The following is a 26,462-nucleotide window of genomic DNA, read 5'->3' on the forward strand; positions in this document are numbered from 1 at the left end:
GCCGAGCTCGGGGACGCTCCGGAGGCCTTCTCGGAAAGGAGCCTTCGGGGACCCCTTAGGGGACCGTGGGCCTCGCACGTTTGGAGCGGTTCTTCTCAGGTTTTTCTGGGATGTAACTCTTCTGTTTTGTTTTACTTCTTTTCCACAGTTCTGTCCGGTAAACCTGGGGGTTTACGCGTCCATGGGAAAAATTCCCTCGGACTTGCTACCGTTGGTGTCCAGCTCAAAGCCTGGGAGGCCCTGAGGGGCGTCCCTGCTGCCGCCAACACACACACGCGCCGCTTATCAACCGGGGCCAGACGCTCCTCAGAGGCGCGCACAGCTTCCTGAGGAGAGCAGCTATCTGTGGAGGTTAAACTAATGTTTTTGAAGCATAAACAAGAATTCAGAGAAGATTTTTTATTCGTTCATTAGGATTTCTGGAAACGAAACCTTAGGTCAGCTTTATTTACTGGAAAATCCAGGCAGTACTTTTGTATCTTAGTATTTATAACTGACATGATAAATTTCAGAGGAAATTTTCAAATAAATACATTCTAAAACAGTGGGGGAAATTCATATATACTGTCTTTTGAAAACGTTTTGTCTATTAAAAAGTTTGGAAAGTATTCACATTTGCTTTTAGGTGAAAGACTGATTAAAGGGAAAAAAATTCAGCCTTAGACTCTGGCTGGAAAAGAGAAATAGGTGACTTTTTAAAAGACTACCCTTTCATAACACATTCACAAAGAACTAGGTACAAAACCGTTTATGAAAGGGTTTTCTTTGTAATAAGATGGTAATAGTGCATTTCCTTTTTAAAAATGCACATAGAGCCATAGCTGATCCTGCAGTTGAATGAGGAATTTTTAAATAGCTCAAGTGTTATGTCTCTTAAAATGCAAAGTAAAATTATAGTTCACCCTCGCGGCAGCCTTTTTCCTCTAACATAAACACCAGCCGTCCTGTGCTCTGTACGCTGTTGTCCCTGCAGTTGTGATTTCTTCCGTCTCGTGTGCTCCCAGAAAGTGAACGAGCCCAGGTAAGAGGAAGTTGCCCTCTTCTGATGAATTGCAGGTTTTCGTAGTTGTTTCCCTTCTGCCTTTGGCGCTCCAGACTCTTGGGGAAAGAAGACAATTCTGTCGTTTTATTGTTCAACTTGGCCAGCAGAGACTAGTGTCACAGCGGCTCTTAAGCGCTGCGGGGCAGTTTCTGCCCAGCCCCCAAATGTCCTGAGGAAGGAGAGGGCGTCTGGTGTACGCTCAATGTGCGCTCTGCAGCCCGGTGTCCTGCACCGTCCAAGTACAGCTTCACCGACTCGGGACCCACGCCTGCCCGTCGTCTTTGAAGAACGCGATCGTGCTGTGGGTGGGTACCATCGCTCTGCTTACTCCACTATGTTGTTCATTCATGCTGCAGAGGGATGTGCGACAGCTTAGAGGCATGTGTAAAATACAGGGTAGAATCCATCAAAATGCGCATAAAGGAAGAAAACTAATCACCATCAGGTAGAGCGTGGAACGTAATTTGTGACCCAACTGATCTCCACGCCGTTCTGGAGCCACAGTTCCACTGTGAGCTTTCTAAGTGCTAGTGTGAAGAGGGCTGCTGGCAGGCGTTTCACCCTGCGGGGGCCGTGCGGTATGGGCGGGTCCATGACTGAGAAGGATCCGGCGCAAGTGCACGGGTTCTCGATGCTGAGCTTAGAGAGGAATTTCCTGTGGGACCCTGTGGATGGTGTGTGATGATGCTAATAGCACCATCTGTGACACTCTGGAGTAGGTGTGCTACAGTACGGGAGCTCTCTTAATTCAGATGTGAATTTTAGAATTTCTAGAATAGGAGACTGGTGTTCTTCCGGGAGTCCTCCCTGATTGTTTTTGCTAAATAATGCCAATGAGCTCCAAATTGTATTATGAAAAGGTGGCTGGGATACAGCAAAACAAAGCCAAGATTTTCCAAAGGAAAGAAAACTTTGGGTCAGTCATGCACATGGACCGAAAGATAAGGGGAGATGGGGGGGACCCCACAGTCCTTTTCCTTTAGCAGGGCTGACTCAAGTGCAGTCTCACAAGTATGCAAAGCCGTAAAGCGGGACTCCGCGTGACCAAAGTAAGATCTTAGTGAAACCTGTGTTGAGTTGGGGCACTGCTGTTTCCTTGCCCGTCTCCAAGGTGAACTGCAGGAAAACAGCACCCCCAGGGAACTGAAAGATTTAGTTTCCTCCAGATGGCTGCGTGTAAGACAAATAAATGATAAAATCACTTCGGTTAGATGATGTTTGAGTTTTGGCCCCGTGTTTTAGTTATTACCAGTTAGTAAGTTTATCTTATCAGGCCATGCTTAGTTAGAAATAAGTCAGACCCTTGGCTTCCTGCTGCCTGTAGCAGAAGAACAAACATGTATTTCATCCAGAAACAGTACCGCATCCTCTCGCCCCTGAATTACAAGCTGTGTGTGGGGTCCGGGGGGCGGGGACCCTCCGCTTCTTTTCCTCGTTTCCTTAAAGGGGACCATTGCAGCGAAGCACTCTGGTCCTTGGATCCATGGCAGGAAGTGGCTAATCCCAGTGGGCAGCCCCCTTTTTGAGGGGACTGGCAGGTCCCTTTGCCTCCGAAGCAGGGAGCGGGTTCCACTTTTTCTCCTGCTCAGCAGAGCGTGCCTTGCCTCGGTCCCCCTGCCTTGTGGAGTGTCTCGGGACAGGGGGTGGAGTGGAGAGGGGTGCGAGGGTTTTCAGACCAGGTTTCCCCTGCTTGCACCCCAGGCTGTGCTCGGTTCTGACTGCAAGATAGGAGACCTGGGGAGTTCCTGTCGTGGCGCAGCGGAAACAAACCAGACTAGGTACCATGAGGTTGCGGGTTCAATGCCTGGCCTCACTCAGTGGGTCAAGGATCCGGCGTTGCTGTGGCTGTGGTGTAGGCTGGCAGCTGTAGCTCTGATTAGACCCCTAGCCTGGGAACCTCCGTATGCCGCGGGTGTGGCCCTAAAAAGCCAAAAAAGAAAAAGATAGGGGCCCTGGCCCGTGCCCCTGTCGCCCCGTTGCCAGGGGACCTGGACGAAGCTGACCTCTGAGCCCCATTCGCCGTCTCCCTCAGCACTTGTGCCCGGCACTCCCAGCCAGTGGTAAGTAGGTCAGGAACACGGGCCGGGCTCGGTTTGACCTTCCAAAGGAGACCGTGTGACAGTCACGCCTTTCTGTCCTTTGACTTCACATATTAAACTGACTAGAGTTTCTTTTTTTCTCTGATAAATAAGAAGGATCCTTCTGTTCCTTGTTGGAAAGAGGTCTTTTAGAAAAAATGTTGTTTGCCATTGAACTGTGCTGGCAGGACTGGAATAGAAATCTTTGGTATTTTATTCACGGCGATCCCTCCCACTGCCTGAAATTCCCTCCCCGCCCTCCCTGCTTCCGCTCCCCCTTTGGGGGCCTGGTTCCACCTCCTGCTGGAACATGAGTTCCTTGAGGTCTCAGAGTCCGTCTTAATTATCTGTGTATCAGAATCATTAATTCACCCCTTACTCATTTGTCAAAACCGACAAACAAACTCACCAGTGGCTCCTGTTGGGCAGGCACCAGGCCGGGCCTCCCAGTGGTGCCCCTGCCGACGTGACTGGCTGCCTTGAACCTGGGAACCGAAGCACGGAGCCCAGGCCCGGCAGCATCAGCCTCCTTGCCCGTGTCTGTTCAGTGGATGGTGAATCAGAACCAATGGAAGGGGCACCGAGGCAGTGCCCTGAGTTTTCTGGATGGATTGTCTGGGCTCTTAGATTATAATTTAACAGGTTGTAAATAAATACTATTTATGGAGTTCCCGTGGTTGCGTAGTGGTTAACGAATCCGACTAGGAACCATGAGGTTGTGGGTTCGGTCCCCGCCCTTGCTCAGTGGGTTAAGGATCCAGTGTGGCCGTGAGCTGTGGTGTAGGTTACAGACGCGGCTCGGATCCCATGTTGCTGTGGCTCTGGTGTAGGCCGGCAGCTACAGCTCCGATTTGACCCCTGGCCTGGGAACCTCCATATGCCGCGGGAGCGGCCCTAGAAATAGCAAAAAGACAAAACAAACAAACAAACAAAACATTTAAAAACAAATAAATAAATACTATTTATTAAGCATTTACTCTGGCTAGAGTCCCATGCCAGGTACTTACATGTACCGTTTTATTCAGCACAGCAACCCTATCAGGTGAAAGCAGTTTTGGTGTTCATTTTACAGATGAAGAAACTGAAGCTTAGCCTATAAGTAACTTGCCTGGTCAGCTCACAACTCTCAGAACAAGGACAGGACCAGGCTGCTCAGTTCCAAAGCTTGTGAACTTACGCGCTTTGCTGTACAGCCTCTCAGGTTTGTCCATCTGAATTCCTTTTAGGGAACCCTGGGCGAGTGGGACCTGAACAAAGAAGCCATTGATGGGAGTTCCCATCGTGACTCATCATGTTAAGGATCAGACTAGTATCCATGAGGATGTGGGTTCAACCCCTGGCCTCCCTCAGTGGGTTAAGGATCCCGCGTGGCTGTGGCTGTGGCTGTGGCACAGGCTGGCAGCTGCAGCTCCATTTAGATCCCTAGCCTGGGAAAGGTGTGGATCAAAAAAAAAAAAAAAAAAAGCCATCCATCAGTCAGGAAACCAAATATTGTATATTGAAAGAAGATGAAAATAGCTTCATGAAGTGTCACGGTGAGGGTGACACTTTCTTCTTTTTTGCTGTTTTTCAGAGAACTATTAGCTGTCCTGGAATGGTAGTATATCCTAGGATTTTTCTGAGTCTTACATTCAGATAAATTAAAGAGGAAATGCTTATGGTTCTTTTAATGAAGTTGTAGTTTTTAATATAAATTGTAATTTTAGACTTTATTAAGGGCCCTAGTGATTCTGGACAACACGTTTAAATGTGGAGCCAGGTGGGAAAAGAGGCAAATTAGATGCATTGTTCTCCTCCTTAGACACGTCCACACTCAGTTCTGAGGAAAACAGCGAACATAGTTAAAACTATTTGTATGTATGTATTTTAATTTTTTTATCTTTTTAGGGACACACCTGCGATATACAGAGGTTCCCAGGCTAGGGGTTGAATTGGTGCTGTAGCCACCGGCCTACGCCAGAGCCACAGCAACGCGGGCGGGATCCGAGCCATGTCTGCGACCTACACCACAGCTCATGGCAATGCCGGATCCTTAACCCACTGAGCGAGGCCAGGCATCGAACCTGCATCCTCATGGATACTAGTCAGGTTCTTTAACCACTGAGCCTCAACAGGAACTCCAAAACTGTTTTTATATAATTACTTTTCATTCAGCCATTCAGGGAAGTTCCCATTGTGGCTCAGTGGTAATGAGCCCAACTAGTATCCACGAGGATGTGGGTTCGATCCCTGGCCTTGCTCAGTGGGTTGAGGATCTGGTGTGCCATGAACTGTGGTGTAGGTCACAGACACAGCTCAGATCCCACGTCACTGTGGCTGTGGTGAAGGCTGGCAACTGTAGCTCCGTTTTGACCCCTAGCCTGGGAATTTCCACATGCTGGGGCGTGCAACCCTAAAAAGCAAAAAAAAAAAAAAAAATCCGGTTATTTCTGTAATCTCAGTTTGTAACATTTACTTTGTGTATGTATGAATTGTATTCACAAAGCTAGTGTCTGAGAGGCAGGTTTTTTTTCAGCGATCGTGGTAATAGTGGCGACAGCTAAGATGGAGTTTGCCGTGTGCCAGACATTATGCGAAGGCTTTTGCACACAGTATCTCACTTCATCACCACAGCAACCCTATGAGACAGATATTAGTATCATCTCCGCTTGAAAATGAAGGGCTCTGTCCTGCTGAAAAGCACGGGGGACCACGCCCAGCCTCTTGGGAGAGACCATGATGGAAGATGATATGAGAATTGTGTGTACATGTGTGACCGGGTCACTTCGCTGTACAGCAGAAATGGGCACAACATTGTAAGTCAACTCTACTTTAATAAACAAGCAAATAGAAATCCGCACCCTGGAGTGACCATCATGGCACAACAGGATGGCGGCGTCTCTGCAGTGCCAGGATGCAGATTTAATCCCCACCCGCAGAGTGAGTTAAAAGGATCTGGCGTTGCTGCAGCTGTGGTGTTGGAGAGGTTGGGTAACATCTCAAGGCTGATCTTCTATTCAAAACGAGGTCTGGATGATTCTAACGTCCATGAACTCAGCTGCTCTTCTCAGCAGGCCCCTGCAAGGTTGGGGGGTGGCTGTAACAAAACACACCTCAGGGGAGCCTTCCTTCCGGTTAAAACAAACATTCCCAGGGATTGGAGGGGAAGATGGGTGCATTTTCTAACTTGATAATATTCTTTTAAAATGTGTTTTTAAATAACAAATGATTTTAATTCGTTAAAAGCAAATTATTAAAGAACAGGGTCATTAAGACAACATTTAGTACTGTTTTATGACTCCTTTCTTGTCGTCTGAGATGTTCCTGGTTTTCCTCACGGGGCCTGAATGCACTGGTCTTCCCCCGAGCCATGCTGACTTTGTTTTTGCTTCAGGTCGGCCAAGCTCCCTGGGAATAGCTGTGGCTCCGTGTTTCCAGCTGCTTTGCTCTGTGTGGAGGCTCTCACTCCCAGAGGTATTCTGGCAGCCAGGTCTCTCTTGTTGAGATATTGTGGAGGAGAGGAGGGGAGGAGCCAGCAGCAGTTATTAATGATGCTTTGCAGCCTCTGCTAATTTTAATATAATGGTTAAATTTGCTTATTAATGACTTTGCTACAGGTTCATTTCCCAAACACAGTCCAGAAACAGACTGCTGTATCATTACAGATGGCCTCCCCTAATTAGCTTCCAAGCTCCCTTAATTAGTTAGCAACCATATCAGAGCATAGCATTTTAAGTAAAATTTAAATAAACACTGAAGGAGTTTTATCACACTCACTACCTGCCCCCTCTCATGCCAGCATCACTAATATCATCGGCAATCACTGTACTTATTCTTACAGGACTAATTTCTCGACCTTCCATTTATTTGTTTGGTCCTCATTGTTTCCATGAGGAGAGTCACTTGAGTCATAGGAAATTATATAATGTTGTCATGGAGGTTGACATGGAAGCAGCCACAATGTTTAAGTTTACAGGCTTGAGCCTTCCACTTCCATCCAAGAAAACCTGCAGGAATTTCCCCTTTTCTGTAAACAATTGGAAAACCGAACCGATTATATGCAAAAAGGGTTTTTAGACTGTGTGTAAGAGGAAGTGCAGGACTGTGATCCCTGAGGGAAGGGAAGCAAATGGAGCGAGATCTATAATTGCTCCAGCTGACTGTCTAGAAGCAGTTTCCAGGCCACAGAGGAGGGACGGGCAGCAGTGGTCTTACGAGTTGAGACGACAAAGATCAGAGTTTGGAGAGACCAAGATGGTAGAATTTGCAGGACAGAGGACTGGAGATGAAGGCGCTTCAGAGAGAGAGCATTTCAGAGATCTGCAGATTTGTTCCTTTAATCTTTGGCTAAGACTTTGTCTGTGCATACATAAGAGGAAGCACGTAAGGCTGGAAAAAGAACCAACAGAAAATATGTCCAACAATTCCCAGGAGGCACGCCTAGGTGGAAATTGTTCATAGTCCCACCAGCCAGAGTGGAGAGAGATGAGAATATATAGGACACAGGACATTGGGTGGAGCCTCGGAAGAGCCGTGCCTTAGAGTGAGGGAGAGCTATACCAGAGTAAATACTGCCCAGGAAGCACCGTAACAAAGCATGAAAGTAATACTCACAAGGACCAAAGTGATCTCAAAGTTACTGAACTTCACATCAAAACAAAAGCCAACATTCTTTAAAGAAACACAATAAAATCTAGCACCCACTAATGTAAACGTTTACAATGTCCAGAATCTAATTAAAAAAATTGTCAGCTATGCAAAGAAGCAGGCAACAATGACCTAGATTCAGGAGAAAAATCAATTCAATAGAAAAAAGACATGTAAATGAGAGGGACAGTGGAAACAGTAGATAAGGACCTGGAAACAGTTATCATAAAAATCTCATAAATACAGTTAAGGATGTAAAGGAAAGCTCAGAAAGACATGAAAGATATACTTTTAAAAAATAGCGACATTTCAAGAAATGAAAAAAAGTCTTGAAAACACACTGGGTGGGATTAATAGCAGATTGGACTGTAGAGGAAAAGATGGGTGAACTTGAAGACATTGTAGTAGAAACTTTCCAAAATGAAACACACAGAGGAAAAGTACTTAAAGGAAAAGAACATTTGGAGCTTAGGTGAGAACAGAAAAAATTCTTGAAAGAGTAATGGCTGAACATGAAAACTCTAAGCCTATAGACTTAAAAAAATGCTAAATGGATACCAAACGGAAGAAATAGAGGCAAAGCAAAATATGTTATAATCAAATTACTGAAAACCAGTGATGAGGAGAAAATCTTAAAAACAGAGGAAAAATGTGTCTCGTGTAGAGAAACAAAAGAATGACAGCAGAATTTTCATTAGAAACAGTGCAGTCCACAAGGCAGTGTACTGACAATTGTTTAAAGCACAAAAAAAGGGAAAAATACTGCCAACCTAAAATTCTATATCCAGAGAAAATATCTTTACAGTTCATATTTCCTTCCCTGAAACCCATGAGGCCAAATGTGCTCCAGAATTCAGAATTTTTCAGATTTCAAAAAAAGGTGGGATATATAAACTCTGTATTTCAAAATACATCTAGACTAGTCAGACAGCAACCTATATAGTCAAACACATTAGTATGTATGCAGAACACATATATTACTCATTCGTAGAATGTATATTATATTTTTTTCTAGGTAAGATAAAGTGTATAAATATCTTCACATCAGTTGAGGTTAGATTTTGCCACCAAATTTTAAATTTGATATTTCAGAATCACAGGTAAGAGATTTTGTGCTCGTCACTCTTCTAGACATTATTGTAACCTCTCATTTTTCCCAAACACATATTATTATTCAAGTTTTACTCAAGTGGAGGCTGATATTAAGTAAATGATGGAATTACTTCCAAGCAAGAAGCACCCCTGCTTCCTCTTCAGTGTGACCTTGGAAATCAGGAGGCGGGAGCCTCTTGGCTCCTTCTACCAAGGATGCCCTCCGCCACCATCACGTAAACTAATGGCTCCATTTGGCAAAGCCCAGAGAAGCTTCAAACCTCGTCGAGTCCGAGGGTTCATGTGGGAAGTCTTGGGTCGAGTAGAAATAACTGACACCCATCCTGGATTCCGCGTGGCAGCAGGTGTGATACATGTACTCCCGTGGCCCTGATTTCCCTACCACCATCCTTACTTTACTGCCCTTCACCACGAGTAAGCGGAGAAGAAAGGTGTGTGTGAGAGAGAGAGAGAGAGAGAGGAAGGAGCGGGCCAGTGGAGCAAAGGGACCTCACCGTCGGAACCGGATTGCAGGGCTGCAGGAGGCAGCAGGGATGCTGTAACCAGAGACCAGAGCGACTGTGGTGGTTCAGCTGGGACTGTGCCAGTGACCAAGACTCTAGGACCGTGACGGGATGATGGCGCTTCCCGAGCGGGGCCAGCCCAGGGTTCTGTGTGCGTGCTGTGTGAAAAATACCTAGAAAAAAGGAGGTGAATTCAACTGAGCTAAAATTTTAAATGAGTGAGGAATTACTGGATTTGACTATATTTACCTGGGCTGTTTTCTGTCTCTAGAAAATTTGTGTAGTTATAACAAAATAAAGTTCCATGTTTATATGACAGGATTTGTAGGGTTTTTTAAATTATCTACTGCATATGCCTTATGTCACAGGGCCTGCTTCATCATCTTTGAAATTAGAGAAAGTAATACCAAATTCACACAATTGTGTAAGATTTCAGGAGCTCCCATCGTGGCTCAGCGGTAACAAACGTGACTAGTATCCACGAGGCTGCAGGTTTGATCCCTGGCCTCAATCACTGGGTTAAGGATTTGGCGTCGCCATGAGCTGTGGTGTGGGTCACAGATGCAGCTTGGATCTGGGGTGGCTGTGGCTGTGGTGTAGACCAGCAGCTGCAGCTCCAATTGGACCCCTACCTTGAGAACTTATATATGCCAGGGGTGTGGCCCTAAAAAGCAAAAACAAAAAACAAACAAGCAGAAGTTTCGAGGAGTAGTGTGTGGGGGGAAAGACTTTAAACATTCAAGAGAAATTTCCAAGTGTGAACGTTAGGTAAGCTTAGGTCTTGAAACGGATGAGATTCCTGCTGTTGAGGAAACGTACCCTGGCTGTGGCGTGTGTGGTGAGCTGGAGAAGACAGGCCGTTAGGAGGAGACCCGTTCGGAGGCGGAGTCACTGTCAGGCCCTGGGGATGAGGCCGCATTTGGGACGTTACGGCGCATGGGGGTTCAAGTGCCTTTCCGGGGACAGGAGTGGGGGGGGGGTCCGAGGCTGGGCTTGGACTCAGAGCACAGGGATGACATTAACTGAGGTGGGGCCTGAGGGAAAGATGGGGTCCACTGGGTCCCGCCGAGCTTAGGAAGAAGGCAAGTCCCCAGTCGGGGAAGAGTTGCTTAGGATGGGATTAGCTCTGGGGGCAGACGCCTGCAAAAGTCACTTCAGCCCTCACTGCTTCGGCTTCCTTCCCGGTAGGCTGGTGGGAATTACACGCGCTTCATAGATTTGTATGATGCTCGGGTGCAAACTCGTCCCGGGTACCATCGTTCCGTGCAGCTGTGGTGGCCATCGGCCTTGAGGGGAGTGCAGTGCTAAGGACGTGATGGGAAGAGCACGGCTCTGAGCTGTAACTAGCCAGTGACTTTGAACAAGAGGTTCAGCTAGACCTCTGTCTGTCCATCTGTGAAAACAAGGGATGGGATAAATTCTCCATAAGGGTCTTTATAGCAGTTGCCGTTGCATGATAGTGTTGAGGCTGAAAGCAAAATTTGCTACAGATAAACTATAATGTAAATAATGCATTCATAGAGAGTGGAGCAATGGCGTTTAACACATTTTTAGTACCTGTGTGTCCAGCTTACGATATGTTTTTGCCTTTAGAGCACATTAGGGAATTTAAACACGGTAAAGGCATCTGGAGATTTTTTTTTTTATATTTATAGTTTCAACTATGCAGTATTCCAGTGGCTTTTTATGTTTGCTTGTCGCTATAAAGTTTCTGTAGGGTCTCAAATAAATGTCTGGAGCCTTTTCCTGTTATACTTGACTTGGTGATGCCGCAAAATAGCTGTCTGGGTGTTTTCTTCATTTTCAAGAACAGGTGCTTCATTTGCCAGAGTTTTCACTGGAAGAACAATCCCAGCTCCAGAGGCCAGGTACTGATTTACTATTTTTTGATAAAAGCCCTCTGAGCCGGGCGCCAGCCTCTCCCCATGAGGCAACTAGGAAGTTTCTTTGAAATGAACAAGCTAAGTATAGAAACAGAGCTAAGATTTGCATTCGGCATATTTGGAGAAAAGATTTTGAGAGGAGCTTTTACGGAGAAGATACCCAAGGACTCCCTCTTCATCCTTACGCCCGCTCTGTCGCTTCGCCACTAACGGGGAAGTTCATTCGCTCTCATTAACTTCTGTTATCCCTTTCTGGTTTTTAGAATTTGACACCCACTCATATGTATTGAACAGAATCATTTTTCCCTTATGTATCTTGTAAGCTGCAATGTGCAGGATATGTTTGAAAGAACAGGATGGAGCCTATGAGACACCTGAGGGAAGTCAGCCTCATTACCTCGTTACCTGGTGTTCATGCTGAGAGCTGTCTTCATGTGACACGTCCTGTCGTCCACAGACGCATCTTCACGATGTTCAGCCATCGGAAATTAGAAATCAGTACAAACACTGTGTCGGTTTATAGTACGTATTTTCTAACTTTTCATGTGGGCAGGTTTCAAACGCTAATGAAGAGGAAGTGAGCTTGTCCACTTGGGAAACCGGATCTCGAAAGTCTTCCTAAATGTGTGTGCGTGAGAGAGAGAGAGGGAGAGATTTTACTTCATGCAAGAACCTTTTAGGGAACTCTGGCAGACGTCGTGAATAGCTTTGATTTTTTGCTGTTTCCTAGCAGTTGAAAGCATGCAAGGCCGCCCGGACCGCTAGCTTTGCAGAGCACGGAAGCCTCTGCAGGTGCAGCAGGCTGCGGGATGAGACCAGACCGCGGTCCCTGCCCATGTCTCCCAGCGCCAAGCCACAGTTATTCTGTGGTCTTTGGTTTCATCAGCTAGCAAATGCTGCCTCGTTTGATACCGTGAAAAGTGAAATCCCAGCCAATATGAAAACTTTAAATGAAATCAGGTTACTTGAGCCTAAGAAGACAATTTAAATGTAATGCATATGTAATCAATAACATAAATTCTCACACCGTTTAAGTAGAAACAGTTTTTATTAGTAGTCTTAACATTGACTTTTTGTCTCAAAAACATTTCTACTGAGTCAGGAATTTTGTTATGCTATAAAGAATGGGACATGGGTTCTAGCCCTGCTTTTGTCCGGTAACTGGGTAACGTTACCAAAATCAAGTGGTACTTGGTCCTCTGATCTGTGTAACTGCTAAGATCTCTTCTGATCTTAAAAGTCTGTGATTCCGTGAGTTACGCATTCTGTGCTAGTTTCTTTTCATTTAATTCTCCAGTCCAAAAATTTACAACGTGTATATCTGCATCCGGCTTTAACATCTATAAGATGATCAAAAAAATATTTGTTAAAGTAATGGTGTGTTTTGCTGTTTCTGATGGATTGTGAAATTGCTGTCATTTCACAGCTTTTTTATTGGGCTGTGACTCATTTCTGTTTTGGCCGAATGGGATCGTTGTTGCTTTAACATTTATTTCCTCTCTGCTCTGGCTTTGTGCATGATTTGGAGTTAGTTTTTATGTGTTCTCACTAAGGTGTTTCAGAGGGGAAGCTGCAGGAAAGACTCTTTCGCTATACCTAATCTTAGTTGCTCCAAAAAGATAGACACAAAATTTTCATAATCATAAAATAATCCAGAAAGTGGATTTTACTTTTATTCAGCTTGACTTTGCTCGTGGAGAAAACGCAAACACCACACTGTGAGGACACTGGCCGATTAATTTAAACAGTAGCTCTATGGAAAGAAACGCCACCCCACTTCTACCCATTGGAAAACCGACTGGTTAGAGACAAAAATTTGCGGCACCCTGAGTTGGAGGAGACCTGTCCTTTCTTCTAAGGCTTTTACATGGATATACCAAATAGAAAAAAGATACAGGAAAGCAGTTTCTTCCTGTTTAATGAAATAATTTTAAAATTAAGGCATTTATTCCCTTAAGGCTAGTTTTTTCCATCGTACATTTTCAGTTAATCTTTATATAGGAGATAAACTGCTCAACGAAGTCAGTCATCAGATTGGTAGTATAGATAGTGCGTTAGTTCTTTAAAAGTGCCCAGTTCTATGGGAAATATATTCTTAGTATTAACACCGATACAGCAGTGGCTTAATATACCATTTACAGTGGAGAGACAATTAGTTATGCTAGTAAAAAGCAAACTTTAAGGCATTTAATCCACTGTATATGATTGTTTGTTCTGAGCGACTTACCCAAGACGTGTAGGGTTTAATTTCGAACCCAGAATAAATGAAGGGACGGGAAGCCAGACTTCCCCCGTGCTGAGGAGAGACCCCTGCTTGCGACGGCCTATGAATGGCTGCACTGTTCAGCGTTCGTTCAGGGCGGCCAGGGTCTTGCCATTCCACACTCAGGCTTGTTTTTATTTTTAAGGAATGTCGGAAAATGGTGGAAATGAATGTTTTTCCTTTTCTTTTTCCTTAATACCTCATGGATCCTGACCTTTCCCTTTAAACTGGTTTAGTGTGTGTTTCCTTTAAAATCGGTCATTGATCCAAAAATAAGTTTGATTTTCTTTTTCCATGATCTTCTCGAAAGAATTCTGTTAATAGCATACTAAACTGGATTACAAACTTACTGAATAAGTGCTTTGAGTTCTGGGCAACCTTGGAATAAAGGGCACAGAAAGAGTCATCCTGCATAGAATGAGACTGGGCAAGTCGGATGAAGGAAAGGAATGCAATTGTATGGCCGATGCGATCCACATCTTTTAGTGGGTTTATTAGCAATTTAATGGATATGGTTATTCAAGCACAAGAATGGCTTCAGTGGAAAGGTCTGTTCTGCTCTCTTTCCCATACACTTTGGAATGAGTTGAATGTGACAGTTGAGCTTTCAACAAGCTTCATGAATTTTAAATCCTGTTTAGTCATAAACTGGGGTGCATGGTATGCAGTCAGTGTGGACAAGGAGTTGGCAGCCTCGCCAGATATTAGGGGTATCAGGTGTCTTCAAAACTGAGGACTTGGACCCACCAGGTGCTTTCTGGGTCTGCTCTACGTACCCACGAGGGATGGAGGACCTCTCTTTGTCCAACATCTAATAATGAACCACTTTGCAGAAGAAAATCTATACTGATATCTCAGAACAAAGTATTTTTTGGCAGACAAATACGTCTGTTTTTTCCTTCCTCTTGTCTGACTCACGCACCTATCGCAGAGCCTGCTCCATGAGTTGTTACATCGATCTGAACACTCAAATTTTGGCGCATATTCTGATGGATCCCGAAGCATTTCTTTGAATGTTTGAAGGGTTTATAAAGTTGCTCTTGAATTCTCCTCCCACCCCAAAAACCTTAGTCTTTGCTTAGGGTTAAGTCTTGAAGTATATTCTGAAATTCAGTACCAGGAGCTTTATGTGTTGTCTTTGGAAGTACCTCACAAAGACTGTTTTCAGAAAATAGTTTTTCAGGGTCACCTTGAAAGCAATCTGTGAATATATTTTTAATCACCTTATAATAATGCCCCACGTTTTATTTAAATATGGACTTGTGTGCTTATAGTATAATTTTACACATGTAAGCAAAAAACTGTTGTCAAAAACGTGTGTGATAAGAAGTTCTGGAAGTTTATGTGCCAGGTAATGAGCAGTGGCATCTAAGCCTGGCGTTGGTGTTACAAACATTTCTCAGGGTTTGTTTTCACTTTTCCGTGCCTTCTGATTTGTCTGCATTGAATGGGAGGGGCGGGCTGCGCTGCCTTTGTCACCTCAAGACCAGGAGCAGAGACCCCTCAGAGGCTGGCTCCGTGTTCCCTGCAGGCGGGAAGCACCACGGACTGGAGTCTGGGCGACCGTGGGGGCAGAAGTGGGGTGGCTGTTGAACGAGGGGCCACAGGACCCCGTGGCTGCGGCTGCACCTGCACCACCAGCACCCGTGGAGGGTTTGCGCAGACTACAGATGGGCCGGCAGGAGCAAAGCTGGGCTGGGGCTGTTTCAAAGCCAGTCCAAGGGGCGAGCCCAAGAAGTCCCAGGGCCCCCACAATGAGAGCCTGGGTGGCGGGGACGGCGGCTGAACCAGGGAAGGGCCGATGACCCAGCCCTGAAGGACGCCTGCAGAGCAGGTGCCTGTGGGCCTCTCTTCCTCCCCCGGGGCCACGATCCTACTTGCGTGTTTGGAGTCATGGGGCTGCGCTGGCATCGGGTCCTGTCCCAGGGCTGCCTTGGGAGCCTGCCTGGGCAGTGGTGCCTGTAGGTGCTGGCAGCGGATGAAGTTTCAAGGATTCGGGTGTCTCGCAGCGTCTCCCACCGGGGACATAACAGTCCTTTTCCACCAACCGACCAGGGCGCCTCTCAGTTTTGCACGTTTCCTTTTCGTCTTTATTAATAGTCACACCTTTAAGAAATTGTTGTAATCTAGTGTTTTGCATAGTCTTTTAACTGCTGAATTTATCTACGTTTTTTATTATTAACTGAGCTTCTCTCTCAGTTTTTCTCTGGGTATTTATAAAGACGCTCCTCGGTTCATTGCACGAACCCTAAATAATGTCATTCACTAAAGAGGCGGCCTGTTAAAATGGGCTCTGGAGACCTGAAAGAGTTACTTTACCTCTCAAGGTTCTGCGGTCGCGTCAGGGAGAATCTTCTTAACTGTACAGCATCAGTAAGAAATACTGAGCACGTATATTTGAATAATACTGAAATGTGTTTAGTTTTGACAGCATAAACATGTGTTTACAGGGACTTATTTCAAGATTGCGTCTCAACCTCTGTGATGGCAAATTTAGTTCAGAGACATCTGAACCCTTTACCCACTGTCCTCACTGTTAAAGCGGTCTTTTGCTAACACACTGTATGCTTTGTACATTTTATAATAAGCACATGCCTCCTGTGAAATGAATGCATCTGATCCGTAATAGATCTGGTTGAGAGACAGTGGAACCGAGCCAGCTCAGCCCCGGTTCAAGGGAAAAAGCAGTGAACAGCGGCAGTGACGTTTATGAGGATCTGATTTCATCAAGCTCTGCCTCCTGGGAAGAGGCTCCAGGTGGCATTAAGTTTATTGTACTTTGAGAATTATTCAAAACCAGACATGAAGTCCCTTCTGGGTTATGTAAGGGACAAGTAGCTGTTCCTCAAATGAATGTTTTATTTAAAAGTTAATAAATACTTAGGGGTGAATTGGAAAGAGGAATAAACTTTTTGAATAAAAAGAGAAAAACTGTAAGGGCAAGGACGTTCCCGTGTTTTTCTAAGGCAGTTTGGAAAAGGCAAAACTCATGAGCTAGACAATAATTTGTTTTCCTTGGTAAAACATTGACTGGAGTGTTTCTATTAGGAAAACATTATCAAACTGTTCCAGTCTCGGTCCAGCCAAGGACGCCCAGATGGGACAACAGAGAAGAGAAGTCACTCGCCGTTGGTGTCACCGTCTTGCCAGAATGTGAACAGCTGTCAAAAGCAAGGACAGTTCCTTGAAGCTGTAGCCATTTCGTACAACTATTGCTGGAAACAAGCCTTTACTTAGTATCTGTAAGCATGCAGATATTCAGCTGATGGCTTTGCACTAACGTATTTTCTAAATAAGCTTCAAAAGAAGCAAGTGTTTGAACATGTGACAAAGGGTGACTATTTACAAAATTTCTGCCCACACAGCAGCCTGGGCTCAGAAGGCAGCCCCTCAGGGTGAACCGCTGTCTCTTCTGCAGCCCTGACGGGGCTGCCCCAGCATCTGAAACGAAGGCTTCGCCGAGACTCACGGCAGCCCAGGACTAGGGAGGCAAAAAATCAAAAGGATTTGATTATCACGTGCGAACCCTGAGCCATCTGCTACAGTCAAAAGAGCACCAAGTCAGAATTCCCGCTGTGGTGCAGTGAGTTAAGAATCTGACTGCATCTGCTCGGGTCGCTGTGGAGGCACAGGTTCGGACCCGGGTCGCTGTGGGTTAGGGACCCTTAGGTCGTCGCTGCAGCTCAGATTCAAATTCAGTCCGTGGCCCGGGAGTTACCATGTGCCATGGGTGCAGCCATTCAAAAAAAAAAACACCAACTTGCAGCAATTGTGAAGAAAGCATGTTTCAACGGGTAGAAGATGAGTAAGTACAGTATTTTCCTAAAGAAATGCAGCCTCACTCGTTTTTCACACATACAGCAGACACTGAGGTCCACTGACGAAGGGTTTCTCAATCAAGAGCTCTAGTGAACCTATTGAATAGGGAGTAAAATGTGTTTGAATTAGCACAGCGGCGTTTATTCAGTCTACAGCTCTGCAGTCCAAATGGAGTTTGGACAGACTCATCTAAAACGTGCCTGAAAGTTGTTTTTCCTGCAGCCTGTGGACGCTGTTTATTTGCTTAATGAACTTTGCCTTGTCTCCTGTTCAAGTGCTCATTCAAAATTGAAGGTTTCTAAAAGAAGAAAATCTTGTACTACTGCTATATTTTATAGCTTCCACAAAACTGAATTTAACTGGAAACTGGACAGGCAACTGACAAGTACTGCTTGAAGACTTCACGCATCTACTGCTTCTGGAAAGTTCGTTACAGTCCATGGAGATGTTTCCGAACCTTCCATCCTGGTGGTGTCTGTGCGGTCGTAATCCTTGTGCCCAGAGCAGGGCTTTGCTGCCCCCGGGAGACTTTTCCAACCATTGCTGCAGATAGTACCATGCGTTGCAACAGCAGTGGGTCAAAAATATCTCCAGGAGTCTCTTTCTTTGAATACTGTTTTTAGGAGGAATTGTCACATCACTTCCTGCATGACAGAGTTTGAGATAGTTCTGATGTCCTTTGGTTTTTTGTTTGTTTGTTTTGTTTTTTTTTAAGGCCGCACCCAAGGCATATGGAGGTTCCCAGGCTAGGGGGCCAATCAGAGCTGTAGCTGCCGGTCTACACCACAGCCACAGCAAAGCCAGATCCGAGCCAAGTCTGCTACCTACTCCACAGCTCACGGCAATGCCGGATCCTTAACCCATGGAGGGAGGCCAGGGATTGAACCTACAACCTCATGGTTCCTAGCCGGATTCGTTAACCACTGAGCCACGAAAACCATAAGTTTTTCAATGTCTGTGAGTCAGTATCTGTTCTGCAAAGAAGTTCATTGTGTCCTTTTTTCAGATTTCACATGTCAGTGAAAGCATTTGATGTTGGTGTCTCATTGTCTGACTGACTTCCCTTAGCCTGATCGTTTCTAGGTCCATCCATGTTGCTAAAAATGCTGGTATTTTGTTCCTTTTAATGGCGGAGTGATATTCCATTGTGTGTATGGACCACATTTTCTGGATCCACTCCTCTGTCGATGGACATTTAGGTTGTTTCCATGTCTTGGCTATTGCAAATAGTGCTACGATGAACTGGTGTCCCTTGGTTTTATATGCTGTTTTTATGCTATTGACTCCAAATCTTGTTTCCAGTTCTGACTACTCCCCAGAAGTCTAGATTAATATATTCAAATGTCTTGACCTCTCCGCTTGCATATCTGCAAACATTTCAGACTCAACATGGCCAAAACGGAACTCGTGAATTTTTTCCCAGACTTGCTCCTCTGCAGTTTCTTCCATATAAGAAAGTGCTACCACCATTCACCCAGCTGCCCAAGACAAAAACCTGAGAGTCCGTCGTGATTCTTTTCTTTCCTTCCCGCCCGCAGCTAATCCACCAAGTCCTGTCCACTGTCCTTCGAAACACACCCCGCATTCGGCTGCATTCTTCCTCTCTGCCGTCAATACCCTTGTCCGTTCTCTTTCGTTAGCACAACGGCAGCGGCCCTTAATGAGTTTCCCTGCCCCAGTTCTTGCCTTCTGATCCATTTTCCCCAAAGCAGCCAGCTAGAATTGTCTTTGTAAGTGAGATTATGTCACTCGCCTCCCTCAAAATTCCAGTGGCTTCTGATGACACAAAATTCCAACCCCTTAGGCTGGATTGCTAAGGTCATGAGACCTGCCCGCATCCCACATGGCCAGCTTTATCTAGTACCTTGCCGCATTCAGTTTCTAGAGATGCCATAACAACACACCATAGACCAGGTGGCTTAGTTTCTTACCAATCTGGAGGCTGGACGTCTGAGATCCTGGGTCACAGGCCGCTTGCTCCACAGCGTCTCTGCTTGGCTTGTGCGTGGCCGCCCCCTGTTTCTTCAGTGCCTCTTCTGCTGCACCTGCCTGTGTCCTGATTTCCTCTTCCTGTACAGACGCCAGTCGGATTGGACTGGGGCTCACCCTAGTGGCTTCATTTTAACTTAATTACCTCTTAGAACCCCCTATCTTCAAATATGATCGTATTCTGGGGTTAGGACTTCAGCCCATGAACTTGCAGGGGTGGGGAGAGCTCCACTTATAACACTGCCCTTCTCACTGCAGTCCCATACCGGCGACCTTCCTCTTCCTCGAACGCGTTAAGCTGGCCCCCCCACCCTAGGACCTTCGCACTGGCTTCTGTTGGAACATTCTTCTCCCTCCTGGTCCTTTAGGGGATTCGGGCCTCAGTACACATGTCACATTTTCAGGAAGTGGTTCCTAGCTTCCCAGCCTACACTGAGATGGTCACCACTCATTTTATATCACATCCCTGAATCAAACCTCCACCTAATATGTTCTCTGTTTATTCCTCTCTAGCCTCCGTCTCCCCACCAGAGTGTACAGAAGGATCTTCTCTCTTTGCTGGTGTATTTCCAGGGCCTAGAATCGTACCTGACGGGTTAAAACTGTTGAATAGATTCTTGTCAAGTGGCAGATACATGAGCGAGATTATTGGAGAAGGTACAGACACGGGCGTTGGTTAATGGTTATTAGGACAAAGAGACCAAGGGTGATCTCCTCGGCGGGAGGTCTTTAGGAATAAGGATGAACCTGCTACCCTTCAAGAGTAAGGGTTGTCTGGAAGAGGTCACCCCATCTTGTGACTGTGCCTTGGCCAACTAAGAGGATAGTGTTTCACTGAGGTATAGCTTTGTTACACTGTTTCTAGACCTTATGACTCACTTGCAGAGTTGTTTGGCGTTTGGTGAACATACGGAGCGTGTGTGAGGCCACATCTTTGGGTAGTAGAATGCCGGGGGCAGGGGCGGACCCCGGGAGCGTATAGCAGGCCTGCAGTTGGGGCAGAAGAGCGTCTGTTGGAGGGACTTCGGGGCAGCTTAGGACCTGCCGTGTAGTCATCGTGTCCTGGACACACAGCATATTTCTCATGCTTTAAGTCTGATTGCCTTTATAAGTGGCAGCATGCAGCATCTCTGAATGCATAGGGAATTATGGGCACGTCAGGTTCTATGTCTGGTGCTTATTTTGGATGGATGGGCACAGCAGTTTTATGCTTCTTCACTTTTGGGAAAATTAGTTTAAACGTTTAGAAACTTGTCAGTTCCCTAGTTTTTAATATCCTGCATCTTGCAGGCCTTTTGGCAGCTGACATTTATTTTCGTTTGGTATTTGGTGATAAAGCATATTTTTATTTGTTCTCTGCAGACAGAAAGTCAGTGGCTCTTAGGCATTCAGTATGCTTATTGTATCGTCATCATCAACGAGGAAACAGACCATTTGAATCAGTACGTTACATCAAAAGAGCAGCCAGACCAACAAGGGCTCCTGCCTTGTTTTTCATTTAAAAGCTACATGTTGCTTGCATCCTTCTTCCGGGAAACGGTCTTGCTCTGACCTCTCGATGGAGGGGCCTTTGAACATTTAGAACTTGGCTGTTATGTCCTTGTGTTCTCTCCAGATGTGACAAGGCTCTTGCCCGGTTTTCTGCAGAGCTGCTGTGTCTCTCCTGTGTACTCTGCCCCCGCTGGCTTTCCTTCCGCCTTTCTGTCTAACTTTTCTAGTCACGTCCCTCCAGACTGTGCCTGGGCTCCAAGGTGTGTGAGCTGGAACGTTCGCTTCCAGCTCTGACACAAGGAGCTGTAACAGTTGGGCTTTCTCTAGAGAATCGAGGCGGTGTGATCCTTTTGGGGTGCTTTTCTCTTTACAAATTATTACTTGTAATTTGTTTTCTATAAGTAGGTGGTCTGCATGTGATCAGTGACATTCTTAACAGCCAAGTTAGCAGGTGTTATCACTCCAAGTAACATGGGCCTTATCGTGTAATTTGTCAGATGGCCAGTCACGGTGTATCCCGAGAGAAAGAAAAGTGCTCCGTCCATCGTTGTGTTACATCAGAATTTCCTAAGTCTTCGAATGTGGTCTTGCCACGGACTCTTTGGATACTGCCTGTCAATTTTGTCACATAAATAAATGAGTTGCTTTTAGCTGCAGCTAACAGAAAACTCAAACCAAATCGGTTCAGGAAATGAAGCATCTCGTCTATCAGAACTCCAGGGCTCCAGAGGTCAGTCCTCGCAAGGCCGTCTAAGACCCAGACTCTTTCTGTCTCTTTGGCCTTCGTGATGGAGGCGGATGACAGCTGTGTTCTCAGACCAATGCCCGTTCCAGGTGCTGACAGGACAGTGTCTGAAGGAAGAAGCAGGACTGTGTTTCTTCGTGTGCCGCCGGGAACCTCTCCACAGACGTCCCCTTGGTGGCCACAGTTAGGTCGTTTGCACCAGTCCCCACAAAGTTGGAACTGCCACGACCAATGTAGGCAGAAGAGGGGTGTGGCATCGTGCAGCGAGATAATCTGTGTAAAGCCACCTGTCACAATGCTCGGCCCTTAGAAAGAGCTTAACACATTTTACTTACTGATTTAGGTCTGTGGCATTTAAACTGTAAAAGAGGGCGGGTTAGAGGAGTCGAGAGGTAGACTCCTCAGATCTTGGCGATACTGGTCCCGCGTGGAGGACGGAGAGTGATGACAAGGGCCCCGTGCCTGTAGCAGGCGCATCCCCACAGCTGGGCTGTGGCACCAAGCTCAGAACTTCAGGAGAGGAGCTCCCGTCGTGGCACAGCAGAAATAAATCTGACTAGGATCCATGAGGACGCAGGTTCGATCCCCGGCCTCACTCCACGGGTCGGGGATCTGGCGTTGCCCTGAGCTGTGGTGTAGGTTGCAGATGTGGCTCAGATCCAGCATCGCTGTGGCTGCGGTGGAGGCCGGCAGCTGCAGCGCCGATTGGACCCCTAGCTGGGAACCTCCATATGCCGCAGTGTGGCCCTAAAAAGCAGAAAAGAAACCTTCAGGAGAGCACAGAGAAGGGCCCTGCTCTGCTCACAGGAAGAGACTGGGGTAGTTACTACAACAGGGCTCCAGGGCCAAGAATCAGAGCAGTGCCCAGGTATACGGTCTAAAATGGGAGAACGCGTGAAGAATGACAGTGCCGAGCCCCAGAGCGTCGTCCCGGAGCCTCTTAGAGCCTCCTCTCTCGGGTCACCGTTGGTCCCGGGAGCGGGTAGGGATGAAGCCAAAGCTGATGAAATCTATCGTATTCCATGTGGCTGCGAGAAAGTGCGCAGAGATTAGCAGCAAGCAAAGCCTGACATCTGTCTTCTCGTAGGAACGGCATTATTGCTGGTCTGCGCAGTAGAATTACTCTCGCTGTTGGCAGGTAGGGAACAGCACTGTGGATTACTCAAAAAAAAAAAAAAAAGTGCGTACCTAAGGTAGCATGAAGACACACGTACACCTTGATTTCTAGATACAGGTTCGCCCGCCGCCGCAGAGCCTCCCCTCACCCTGAGAGTCTCATCCGTTTTGGGACCAGTCTTATCTTTCCCCACATCTGTACACCCAGCCTCTTCTGACTGGATTTGCTTAAACGCCAGAATACTTTACTCATGAATAACCATCTGGGATGTTTTCAGTAAACTCTCTGGGAGGGAAATAGAATTACAGTTAGAGTCACATTTATGAATGCCAAAAATTGCTTTGAGACTACAACGCTTAGAAATCTGGAGCTGGAAATGACCTCATTCTTAAGCCCTGCCCCCTCGTCTTACAAATATGGAAATCAAGAAGCTAAATATCCGGGTCCATCTTTAGAACTTGTCACTAGAAATAAACCAGTAGGTTTAGAAATCCAAGAAATCAATGGGAAAAAATGCAACGCATATGTAATAGTCAGTGGGAAGAGAGAGCATTTTCGTGTCACAGTTGCTATTACAGAAGTTCAAAAACAGGGAAATGAACTGGGCGGTTGTAAAACTTTGGTACATGTTGACTGTTCTGTAAATATCATGAGTTCCCAGGATAATCACAGGATTGTCGACATTCATGTGACTGATAACTTTGGAAGATTTTAATGTATTAAATAGCGTCTAGTCCTCTTGACCATTTTCCCAAAACAGTGAGCCCTTCCTTACTTCTGCGTAGACTGAACTGAGCTGTTGACGGTCTGAGGATCCTCCAGAAGCCCTTTTCGTTGCTAAGGAAGCGTCCAGACCCACCAGCAGGAGCAGATGACTGCTATTAACACGTCGAGCTCTTGGTGCAAATGTTAGGTCCTCAGAGTGACCTTCCACGACCCTCTGAATCAGGTACCCCTCCTCCTCCCCAGAGCGCACGGCCGCTCTCCTTCAGGCCCTCGGCATGACGTACGCTGCATGTTGACTCGGGTGACCCTGGGGTCTGTATCCCGGGTCACTCTACGGCAGGGTCGTGTCTGTTTTCTGACGACCGCTGGCCGCAGTCTCTCATGGTGCCTAGCTCTCGAGAGACACGCAGTATTCACTGAGTACATGAAACAAAATAGTATTGAAATGGCCCAAGGCACAGTTTAACTTTATATTACGGCTTACATACCTGTATCGTTTTAATTTCTGTCAGCATGTATTTGATTTGCACCTAAAAAAAAATTAGTATAACTTATTTTCTTCATTTTAAAATGTAATTGCACAACATTTCAGTAAATAATGAATTAAGGAAGGTGGTGGGTCTGGAACCTTAAACTTATTTAAAACATTGTTGGGAATTTCTTAGGAGCATTTTAAGAATTGGTACATCATATTCTGAACAAACAACTTGGAAATGAATATTTAGTTCAACGTTTTGCTTCCATTCAAAGGCTGCTTTAAATACATTTAAAAGTAAAATCTGTCTAAATTTGAGGCTTTCTCTGTTAGTTGTCCATTGCTACCAAAAACGTAGTACTTAAAACACACCCACTCATTGTCTCACGGAGTTTGTAGGGTGGTGGTCTGGGCATCATTTACCTGGTTGTCAGCTGGGCTGTGTTCTCATCTGGAGCTTGGTTTTCCTCCCAGATTGTTCAGGTTATTGGAAGATTTCAGTTCCTTGGGGCTGCAATGCTAAGGTCCTGTGTTTTTGCTGGCTGCCAACCGGGACTTGTTCTCAGTTCCTAGTGGCCACCGTGTGGTTTCCACAGGCAGTTCCAACATGGCTGTTTGCCTTCTTCCGGAACAGGAGGAGAACGTCTCTCTGGCCTCCTCCATCTCTGACCTTTAAACTCTCTTTTAGGGGCTCGTCTGATTAGGTCATGCCCACCCAAGATAATCTTCCTTTAACTCAAGTCAACTGATTAGGAACCTTAATTACACCTGCAGACTGTCTTTGCCTGTGCCAGAAAACCTAACCTAATGGCAGGAGTGATAACACTCAAAGGGAGAGATTTGCACATGGCAGGTGCATAGGGATGGCAGTCTTGGGTCCTGTCATCGAATCCTGCCAGACATACCTACCACTGTGGCAGAAACCCTCCTCATAGTCTCTTCAGATTGATTGAATTTGGTTTGGAGTATATCTACCTGTCCATATGCTTTTGTAATCTCACTATAGTTAAAATCCATTGTTGACTATTTAAAGACTTCTCCGTAAGTAATTCCTCGTAATCTGATCTAGAAGCTGGAAGGATGAGGGAGTTCCCATCGTGGCTCAGTGGTAATGAACCTGACTAGGATCCATGAGGACTCGGGTTCGATCCCTGGCCTCGCTCAGTGGGTTAAGGATCCAGTGTTGCGGTGAGCTGCAGTGTAGGTCTCAGACACAGCTCAGATCTGCCGTTGCTGTGGCTGTGGTGTGGGCCAGCAACTGCAGCTCTGATTTGACCCCTAGCCTGGGAACTTCCATGACACAGGTGCAGCCCTAAAAAGACAAGAGAGAGAGGGAGAGGGAGAGAGAGAGAGAGAGAGAGAGAAAGAGGGAGAGAGAAAGAAAGGAAGGAAGGAAGAGAAAGAAAGGAGGAAAGAAAGGGAAAAGAAACTGCAAGGATGAAGTAATGGCTCCCAAATTCATTAGCTTTACCTTGTGCGTGCTTTTAGGAAAACAAAATTTAGAATCTTTAGGAACCAGACCTTGGTTCACCTTGCTGGGGTTTTAGCTCTGTCCCTGCGTTTCTCTAGACTGTCTTAGTTGACATTTTGTTTGACTGAATAGATGAAAGTGAACATCGCATGCTTGTAAGAGCACTATAGAGTCTCACAGTCATTTCTAACATTTATTTTCATTTGCACAGTGGATGGCGGAGTGATCTTTTTGTTAGAGATGAATTGTATAGACAAGAAGAACACACACCTCAGAGTGAAGCTAGGTTCGGATCTCAGCCCCTTTGCCATGCGACCCTGGGCAAGTCACTACTCTGCCTCGGTTTGCTCAGCTGTCCAGCAGAAATGATGTTGGCACTTGTCTGTTGGATTCCGAAGGTTAAGGTCGACTCTGAGCTCTGGGTGGGGTTCTGGCACGCAGGAAGACTCCGTGGATGTTTGCTGTTGTCATTACTAACTGAATTCCTCTGAAGAGTTTTTCCCCGGAATCAGAATGCAGAAGAGAATTTCAGTATGTGTCCATTTAGGAATTTTTTAGTCTGAGTCACTTAGTATGTTAGGCCTCTCTTTGATCTTTTTCTCGGGCGGTTTTGAATAGATTGGTATTTCATTGGCGCCTGTGGGAAAGAGGGATAAACCCGTGAGCAGACCTTAAGCACGTCGACGTCGCGCGCGGCGGCCCCGGTGGGCGCTCCAGCGAGGTGTGCACTCCCTGCTCGGCTTCCTGGAGGGCTTCTTTCACCACCCCTTTCCTCCTAGGGTCCCCATGTTCGGAAAGGTCACCGTCTCTGCCGTGAATAGATGGTGGAATCCAGCATCTCCCAGGGTCACGTAACCCGCAGGGGACGTAAGTGTGCGGAGCGGGAGAGAGCGTTCCCGAGCTCCCGCTCTGATGTGGGCTGTGCTGCAGATGGTCCCGCAGCAGAATCAGAGTCTCGCAGTGCCAGGAAGAGGAACGTGACCCGGGTGTGGGCTCAGGAGGCTCGGTGCAGCCATCAGCCGCCTTCCTTAGCCTTTTTAACCAAGGTCACTGCTGTGGCGGCAACCGTAGCTCTGATTCAACCCCTAGCCTGGAAACCTCCATGTGCTGCAGGTGCAGCC

General features: G+C 46.3%; 1 protein-coding gene across 2 annotated transcripts in view; it reads left to right on the forward strand.

The window, feature by feature from the left end:
- DDAH1 (dimethylarginine dimethylaminohydrolase 1) overlaps window positions 1-26,462 on the forward strand; it is a 133,286-nt gene that overhangs the window by 64,297 nt on the left and 42,527 nt on the right. The window contains exon 1 of one of the 2 annotated variants that reach the window (XM_047785418.1): window positions 1,280-1,347. The exons of the other annotated variant lie outside the window; for it this stretch is intronic. The gene's annotated coding sequence lies outside the window, so the exon portion shown is untranslated. Of the gene's footprint in view, window positions 1-1,279; window positions 1,348-26,462 lie in introns of those variants that run through there. 2 annotated transcript variants of the gene reach the window in all.

Source organism: Phacochoerus africanus, chromosome 6 (genome assembly GCF_016906955.1).
Source record: "Phacochoerus africanus isolate WHEZ1 chromosome 6, ROS_Pafr_v1, whole genome shotgun sequence".
Classification (NCBI taxonomy): Eukaryota; Metazoa; Chordata; class Mammalia; order Artiodactyla; family Suidae; genus Phacochoerus; species Phacochoerus africanus.